The sequence below is a fragment of the Onychomys torridus genome, chromosome 3 (assembly GCF_903995425.1).
Source record: "Onychomys torridus chromosome 3, mOncTor1.1, whole genome shotgun sequence".
Taxonomy (NCBI): Eukaryota; Metazoa; Chordata; class Mammalia; order Rodentia; family Cricetidae; genus Onychomys; species Onychomys torridus.
In genome coordinates, this window is record NC_050445.1 from 5,074,146 (window position 1) to 5,084,025 (window position 9,880).

General features: G+C 43.4%; 1 pseudogene; it reads right to left on the reverse strand.

Moving 5' to 3' along the window:
• Positions 1 to 1,381: 1,381 nt before the first annotated feature.
• On the reverse strand, positions 1,382 to 1,718 carry LOC118579303 (annotated as a pseudogene).
• Between the last annotated feature and the right edge of the window lie 8,162 nt (positions 1,719 to 9,880).

Consider the following 9,880-nt stretch of genomic DNA (forward strand, 5'->3'; position numbering starts at 1 on the left):
GTAAGACAAGAAACAGGGGAACCCTCAAGAAAATGCATGCTGTGTGTGATCCTTCATGCCTCCCCCACCCCACTGCCCTTCAGCCCGCTGAAGCATCTGAAGGATTTTTTAACATAATCTTATGTTCAGAATTTTAAGTGTAGTATCTCATTTTAAAACCATAATTGTAACACCTATGTCCTGGGAAATGTCACCACATCTATTGCCTCACACAGTCATCTTCTGTAGGGTGAGATGACTCACTACTGACTCCCTTTGGAAATTTCAGGAAACAGTAGAATATAGTATGATAAATAGTCTTCTGTAACAACAGTCACCACACTGCATACCAGGGTTCTAGCAGTTTTTCATCTTATCACTGCACCTTTTACCAACATCTGCCTACCTGTTTCCCCACCTCCTGCCTTTGGCAATGACTGACGGTGTCTTAGTTTCCATTTATAAATGAGGACAGACAGTATTTCCCCCTTTCTGCCTAGCATATTTCATTTCTGTTCTCCAGGCTCATCTATAGTAAATGTAGAATTTCCTTCTTTGTTTAAAGACTAAATATTGCTCCATTATGTTAATATGCCACATTTATTTCCATCCTTACTTTGACTGATGGATGCAGGCTGCCTCTGCATCTTGCTGTTGAGAGTACTTCAGCCATGATTCTGGGGAAGCAAGTATCTTTTTAACACCATGATTTCAATTCTCTTTGGACATATATCTAGTGATGTGATTGCTGTATCCCATTCTACTCATAGTTGTTCAGAGAGCCTCACATTGTCTTCTGTGATGGATGTACTAATTCACACTCACACCCAAACCCTAGAATAGTGGTCCCCAGCCTTCCTAGTATATTTCCTCAGGTTGTGGTGACCCCCAAACATAAAATAGTTATTTTGTAACTACTTCACAACTGTAATTTTGCTACTGTTATGAGTTGTAATGTAAAAATCTGATATTTGACCCCCAAAGGGGTCAGGACCCACAGGTTCAGAGCCATTGTCCTCTACCAAGTCTTCTTTGTGGGTATTTATCCCTTGTCTTTTGACAATCACTATCCTACTAGGTGGGAATGTAATCTTACTGTGGTTTTGGGTTTGCATTTCCAGGATAATTGTTGATGTCATTTTCAAAGACCTATTGGCTCTTTGTATGTCTTCTTTGGAAGTAAGTCTTTTTAGGCCCTTTCTTTTTCTTTTCTTTTCTTTCCTTCCTTCCTTCCTTCCTTCCTTCCTTCCTTCCTTCCTTCCTTCCTTCCTTTTGGTTACAATAGTCATTTATTTAAAGTGGGCATCTGCAGAGCAAATAATTCATCAATTGTGATTCAGGTTGAAACAACTTTATAAAAATATGCTGAGACCAGGCACATCCACAGATCTCAACCACAAGATCACTTCTTTGCCCATTCTTATTTCTCTTTTCTTTCCCAAATAACCTCTGTTAGATAGGGTTCAAGGTAGAATTTGTCCTCCTCATATTTTGCCCACACTGCTCCTTAGGCAAGATCTGATACCTCCTGGTCAGGTCCAGAGCTCTCTTGATTCGAAACATTCTGTCATTGTAAAGTCCCCAGGAAGCCTTCTTATGGCTTCTTTCACATCTTCAGTCTTGTATATTGTATCATCTTGCATTACCCCCAGTCTGTTGAATCCTGTAGCATTATAACACCAGTTTCAAAACCCATCCAGCCACTTGCTCGACACTGCAACAGTGGCCCTGCCCGCCATTTTGACCTGAGAGTGAAGCACTGTCTTCTGGCCCTTTCTTTTCTTAACTGGCTATTTGCTTTTGTTGTTGTTTTGAATTTATTACATAGTTTTATGCTAGCTCTTTATTGGTACAATATTTGCAAACACTTCCCTCATTGTGTGAGTTGTCTTAACCTATTGTTCTACTCTTCATGACTAATGGTCACTTAGCCACATCTCATAAATGAAATTTGTGAATGACATTATATAGTTCAGTATGCTTAATTGATATCTGCAGTGTCAGTTTTTGGCTGTTACTAAAATGGAATCAATTAATGAATTAAAATATGACTCATTTGAGAAAGGACTTGAGGCAGAGGAAATTCATATAATGTAAAATGGGAAGAGATGGCGGTGAATGCAGAAGAAGAGAAGTGAGGTCAGTGGATTCCACAGGAAGCACACACGTCAGTGCTCTGCACAGTGGCTGAAGTGCTTTCTGTCTGGGTTTTCAATAGAGTGAAGTGGATGGGCCAGTTGAAGGTGTCAGCATGCTTACACATGAAAATGTGGCCGCCAAAATGGAATCAATAAGATCCAAAACCCTTATGTTAAGATCTATAGACTATTATGGTTCATCTTAGTCACATTCAAAGAAGTTTCCCAAACCTAATTATAAGATAAATCAACTTTCAATTTGTATGTGGTTCTCACAGCTACAGTCCTGAAGATCTTGCTAGCTTGTAAATATCTTTCAAATCTGGAGTGGTGGTCATGAAATATCTTTAAACAGAGCATGGAGGCAGTGAGTGTTCAAAGCTGACCATCTTCTATTTTTACATTGTGCAGATGAGTTAGAACATGCAGGCTTAACTTTTGAAGTTAGCCACCAGAATTCCAGAGGGAAGAATGAGAACACATGAGAATTCTTACACTTTTGATTGCTAGTACCCCAATTCCAGGTTGCAGAGATGTGGGCTCTGCAGGAACTCTCCAGTTACATGATGGAGGAGGCTGTTCCCATGCTTTGAGGAGAAGCCTCAGAGCTGGGCTGTCCAGTATGGTGCCACTGAGCACAGGTAGCCAGTGAACTGTTGGAACATGTCCTACTTGAATGGAAGTGTGCAGTAGGTACAAAGCACAGAAGATGAGAAGATGGGTCAGAGGGAAAATTGTTTGCTGTGCAGTAATGAGAATTTGCGTTTGGAACCCATGCAAAAGGCTAGGAGCTGTGACTCCTACCTGTAATCGAGATGCTAAGTATAGACAGGAGAATCACTGGACTGGCCAGGTAGTCTGGTCAGGTTGATGAGTTCCAGGTTCATTTAGAGCCTTGTCTCAAAAATAAAGTGGACAGCAGTTGAGGAAGCCATTCAACATCAACCTCTAGCTTCTACCTGAGTGTGCATACACATATATACATACCTGCACAAAAAATAAAAAGTAAAATATATTCTGCAGTTTAAAGACATACTATGGAAAGAAAGCAACATATTATTCACAGTGTGTACACATATGTATTGTGTATGCATGTTTATGGGTTAGGGTTAGAGGGTTAGAGTTATTGGGGTTGGGTTAGGGTTAGGGGTGGGTTAGGGTTGATTATGGTTAGGGCTTAGGGTTAGGATTTGATTATGGTTAATGTTGGGTTAAGGTTGTTCACAGTCAGGGTTGGGTTGGTCAGGTTTTGGGTTGAATTTGGTTAAGGTCAAGATTGGATGACTATTAGTGCTAGGGTGAAGGGTTAGGTTTAAGGTCTCTGGTTAGGAATAGTGTGGTGAGAAAAATATCCGAAGAAGAAGTATGTGAAAGTTCAACCTTTCCATTCTTTTGATAATTGATTCCAATATGCTAGCTGGGATGAATATTCAGCTATGATTAATAAAATATTATCATCATTTGATGTAAACTTTTCTGGAACTATTTCCCCAGTGTCCTCATACAGAAGCTGTGGTCCAAGTGTCCAAAGTTGCATCTCAAATTGGCAGACAGTATTTGTTGTCACCACCACCATCATCACTACCACATCATCAGCATCTCTACTGTAATCACCACCACTTCTTGACATCACTGTCACCTTTATTCTCACTGTAGTCATTACCCCCATCATCAGCACAATCATCACTACTCCCATTGTCTCCATCATCTCATGACCATCACCACTTTTCTTAAGTGTTAGCATCACTGCCTTAATCACTGCCATTATCACCATTGCAATCATATGACAGTCACTACCATCACCATAATCACCAGTGCTGTTCACACCATCATCACTGTCTTCATCACCACCACTACTATCACCATGACCACCATCATCTTCTTCTTAACCTGCATCATCAGTCAACAGATATCAAAGTGACTGCATATTGACAGGTTGAGTTTAAAAGCAAGCATCCTCCCAGCCAGTGATGTCTGTGGTCCAGACCTTTTTACATAATTTTGCATTCACTAAAAGAAAGGAGTAGCAGATCCTGTACCTCATGGTTGGTCAGAGAGCTCTGCACTGTTCATGTGTGAGTTTTGTGGCCCATTAATCTTTCCCCATCAACCCATATGCTGACCAACAGCTGAATGAAGGTATAGTTACTGGAGCTTTCTAAAAGTAGGTAGTAAATGGCCAATAGTTGCTTTTCTAGGCCCAAAGCTAGGGCTCTGCTGCAGAGAAGTGCACCCACATGCACTATGTTTGATTCAGGGCCAAAAAATGTAGTGTTTGTCTGTTTGTTTTGGTAATGCACAGCTGGAGAATATGACTTCATTTCTTTCTGGAGACAACCACAGAAAAGAACAGTGAGGAATTTATTTTGGTCCCAGTTCTCGATCTGCTTTTCATGAAGAGTTAAAGCCATGGTTCCCCAGGTGCCTGGAAGACCCTGCCTTTAAACACACTATGTTAGCAACCTGCCTAAGAAAGAAGACAGTTGTGTGAGACTGGGGCAAGTGGCCCCATGATTTGTCTTTTCATGAGACAGAAAACCCTGGGTAAATGTAGACAGACATTTCTATTTCAAAAGAATCTGAATACTGTGTCAACGTGAAAACACAGTCATAACTGATCTTCCTGAGAGACGGCGAGAGATGGAAAGAGTCCCAAGAGGGAAGGAGGAAGGCTGAGCCTGGGATCTAGTCCCTTCCCTGCTACCAAACAGTCCTGTGGTGGAGGAACTTGGAGTGAGCAGTCTAGAGCAGAATTCCTTTGTTATTCTCTCAGACAGTGTCTGCCAGAAGATAACACTGAGGCGGGGGTGGCCCCAGGAGGCCGTGGATGACTGATAAAATAGATATAATAGTTTTTATTTCACCTAGCATGACTCGATCCTTTGAATGCAATCTTACAGCCTGGAGGAGAGAGTAGGTTCAAACTCCTTTAGTTACTTTGAGCTGCTTTGGATGTGGGTAGCTGCTGCCTTGAGTAATTGATAAGAACTCCAGCATAGACTCAAGCTGGGACCAAATGTACCTGCCTCAGCCCAACAGGCATCCCCTGTGGCCTTATTGTCTCATCACAGGAGTGCTAGCCAAAGCCTCAGCCTCCGCTTAATGCAAGCAAGCATCATTTAATTGGCATCAGTTCTAAAATTCTGCATTCTAGAAAAAAATTAGCCCATGTTTCCTAGTGAGTGAACAGATCTAATATCTATCTATCTACCTATCTCTCTCTCTCTCTATCTATCTCTATCTATCTATCTATCTATCTATCTCTATCTATCTATCTCTATCTCTCTCTCTCTCTCTCTCTCTCTCTCTCTCTCTCTATATATATATATATATATATATATATATATATATATATATATATTTGAGTATTTACTAAGAAATTTGTGTTTTCCCAAGTCCCCAGTGGCACTCCTTGACCCTTCAGTATAGATGTCACCAAGATGGTTGGTGCATGTTCCATCCCTCCACACCTTTCATATTCCCTCATTTATTCACTATTGATAACTCACACATCATAAGAATAGAAGTGAGTCTCTCAAGGTTCCCAAGTCTACATTGGGAGGATGATCAATAGGTTCCTGTTGAACACCTACATCTGCAAGGCACTGAGCTCAGTGCAAAGGTGTGTGGTGAGCAGAGATGCAGCTCTTGACTAGGAGAGTGACATGGTTAATGAGTTTAAGTCACAGCAGCTGTTGTAATACCAATTAATTCCATTCACAAAATGATTTCACATACCATTGTCTGGAGAAGATATGGAATGGTTCCCAACAAACAAGAAACATTCCCTATGGTGTAGAGTCCACTGGTCCACAGCTGGCAGCCAGCACTCCAGGAAAGCCGGGGTTCAAGTGAAGGCTCTGAGCAGTCTCATACTGCTCTCCAGGGCTCTCTGTGTGCCCCTGGTCAGGCTTTAAGATGGAGAGCTGCAGGCTGGGACTGAGGGGGGTCAGTGTCATTCAACCTCTGATTCTGCACAGCTCATTTAGGCCTGGGCTAAGCAATCCTGCAGCTGGGTCTGCAAACTCCTGTGCTGGGCAAAGCTGTTCCCAACACTAAAGAAATTACGGACTTTATAACAATGTTACATGACAGATTGTGGGTCACACATCCAGGGGCTTGCTCAGTGTGTGCCTCTGTGCATGTGCATGTGTACATGTGTCTGTGTCTAAGGGAAATGGAGAGGACAGCAGTAAGATGGAAGGAAGAACAAACCACCTATACCTGGGACCTCCTCCTTTCCCCCAAGGATTTCTTTGTAAGAAAGTCAGTTTGGGTCTTTCAATTAAAGTGTTGTTCCAGATAAAGGTTATTCTAATGCTCCCCATTGAGTCTGAGGAAACAGTCATCATGAGATGCTCCACTTTTATGTGATACTGAGAAAGAAGACACCCTGTCAAACTATTTGGTGTCTTTATCTGTAAGACGGTTTCTGATTTCAGAGATATCAAAATATGGAATAATGTATCCCAGTACAGTATTGCTGTCGGCAGTGGAAAGACTTGATTTACAGATTGACAGATAGATAGAAACATAGACACACAGGTTAGTACATGAACAGGTGACAGATGATTATCTGTGTATGAGAAATATATAGTTGTGTGGACAGACAGTGGTGTCCATGAATAGGTTGCTAGACAGAGCTCCCATGGTACTCAGGGCAGCCAGTCTCCTACTCCTTAGCAGGTGGCATGCATGTGGACTCTAAGGTGGTGTTTCCAAATAGCCATTCACAAACAGGAAGCTCCAAAATAGCCATTTACAAACAGGAAGCTCCAACCCAGACCATCTCTGTTCCTGTAACCTCAAGTCTCAGGTCTTCTTATGTTGCCTCAGTGCCATCAGAGCAAAAAACTGCCTGTGTGGGGATAGTAGACCAGTCACTTGTAGCATTGAAACACTGCTGAACAGTGAACCTGATGGCCAACGCACTGTGCCCTGCTTGGGTCACCTCAGGTCACAGGGGCCTCATATTCCTGGGAAGAGCATGTATGCCCATCTTTAGGAAATGGAAAGACATGAAGCTGTTGTGAAATATTAGTTGCATTTGTTTAACTCTGTGAAACTGTGTTCCTGTGCCTGTCTAGAATACCTTATGGGTCTAATAAAGAACTGAACTGCCAATAGCCAGGCAAGAGAAAGGAATAGGCAGGGATGGCAGGCAGAGAGAATAAGTAGAAGGAGAAATCTAGGCTAGGGAGGAGAGAGAGGATGGAGGAACAAGGAGAGAAGAAGAAGAAGAGGACATCAGGGACCAGCCACCCAGCCACCCATCCAGCCACAGAGTAAGGAGGAGAGATTTACAGAATAAAGAAAGGTAAAAGCCCAGAGGAAAATCATAGTTAAAGAGAAACAGGGTAATTTAAGTTAAAAAAGCTGGCTAGATACAAGCCAAGCTAAGGCTGGGCATTCATAAGTAAGAATAAGTCTTCTTGTATTTATTTGGGAGCTGGGTGGTGGGCCTCCAAAGACAAAGTGTAAAAAAATAAAATAAAATAAAGCCAACTACATAAAGCTCCCGACTACACAGCACATCTACCATGCCCCAAAAGCCTCCCCATGAAGCTTCTCTGGTCTCTCCTTCCCTACCTGGTCTCTTTCACTGTTGCATTCTAGCTTTCTATATGTCTTCCTCTTCTCTTTTTGAGACAGGGTCTCATGTCTCACATAGCCCATGCAGACTTTGAACTTCTGATCCTCCTATCTCTGCCTCCTGAGTGCTGGGATTACCGTCATGTGCAACCATGGCCAGTATATTCCCAGCTTCCAAGTGTCTTTCAATACTGACTATAGGCATCTTGGCTGACAGCAGAGGTCATATGGTTCTCCACTCACTTTTCCCATTGTTCTTCTAGCTGGCTTCATGGACTGGGTCTAACTCTCATCAAAGTTTCCTGGGCTTAGACTACGATGGTGTACTACATTGGGACTCAGGTAAAATAGCTGAAATTAAGATTCTCAGTGAGCCAAACAATAATATGGTGGCCTCTGGGAGTTTAAAATTCAGTTATGCAGGGCAAAGAGGCATAGGGATAGGCTGAGGTGCAGCTCAGTGGTAGAGCATCCTCCAGCACACAGGAATCAGTGGCTTTGATCCCCAGCACCATTGAACCAAACAAAATCAACCAGATATAATTACATGACACCAAGGACTAGGGATGACTTTAAATCAGGAGATATTTGTTAGACGCTCTGAGTGTGTCAAGCAGCGTTGACTCTAGGATCAAGAGAGCTAATTCTAGACGTAATCACACATGGCCCACACAGGTGAGGTGTGTTTTGGACTTAGAAGCCACAAATGCAGGTGAGAGGAAGTTGGTATCAGGCCGCTGGTACTGCTGAATGTTATCCTTCATCGGAGATTAGAACCACTGGCTAGCTTTGTCTAGCTTGCTGGACAGCAGCCTTTGCCTGCTGGGTGGGATGCAGCTTTGTACTGTAGTTATGAGGCTGGGGAATGAGCTGAAGAAGTAGGTCTTCCTCCATCCCCTCCTCCAGTCCACATTCTTCAGACATCCCAGGCAGCTTGTACATTGCCCTTAAAACACCTGTCATTCACCCACAGCAATCATTAGGCAGTGGACACCCTAAGGCAGAGAGGGGCCGGGTCTTAGTTTCTCTGACTCTTCTGTCATCTTCTTATAAGCACCTGATGTATGCTGAGCATCGGTGTTCACACTGACCACAGAGAGGTGAGCAGGAGCAGGAGGCTCACTAATGTTCATCTGCTTCTGGTCACAGGACCGGGGTACTGCTGGCTTGTGGAACAGCAGGGATGGGGTGGATGGGTGGGGGCTATCTTCATTTCCTAACAGCCAGTCCTGCTCTCTCTCCCCTCCTCTCATGGTAGTCTTATAGGCCTTTTATCTCAGATGGGGCTGTCCAAAATGGCTAAGAGTGGGCAGCAACCAATGGGACAGAACCTCACTGGCCATCAGGGAGACCTGAGGAGTAGTTCTTGGAAACAGCCGGAGGATTTGGGTTTTAGTCTGTGACTTGTCTCCCCAAGCTTCTTGCCAGTGCTGTACATTCGATGAATGTCCATATAATTGTGGCTTCCTTGGATATGTTCTGAATCTATGATCATGTTTCACATAGACAAGACTGTCAGCTAAAGTGAGGCAGCCAAGGACAGGATGCCTTGCCTGACAGGTGGTGGGAAGGATCACAAGAAACAAGGCAGTGGTGTTTAGCACCCCACCAACTCCCACTAGCTCTGTGGGGGCCACATCTTCGCAGAACCATGTAACTGCAGGTGTAATGTTGGTGCAAGCCCTCCACGCCTGTCTCTTTGAGGCAGAACAAGATAGGCAGCTCCAGGGAAGACCTTATCTGAATTGTCTGCAGCAGGTGAAACGCAGAACTGAGGTTCTCTGGCCCTCCTCTTACGTTGTCAGGGGCAGGAAGCCCATATCTGGGAGGTAGACAAGGCTTTGGCCTTTTCCTGCTTATAACTCTGCTCTGGGATCCTCAGCATTGCTGTGAGTGAGCAGGAGTTGAACTGTGGGTGCAGCCTACCTCCCAGGAGATCATGGGGGAGTCAGGACAGCCCTAGGGAATTGTTACCTGTCAATAAATCACAGCTCCTTGATTTGGTTAAAAACTCAACCCCAATGTGTGTTGCTTATAAGCAGATAAAATGAAAGATAAAGAACTCAAAAGCAGGATTGTGTACACGCACTCGGAAGAGACCACGGAGTTCACATCACACACAGTAGACATCAAAGCAGAATACTGATTGAACAAAGACAGTAATTTTATAT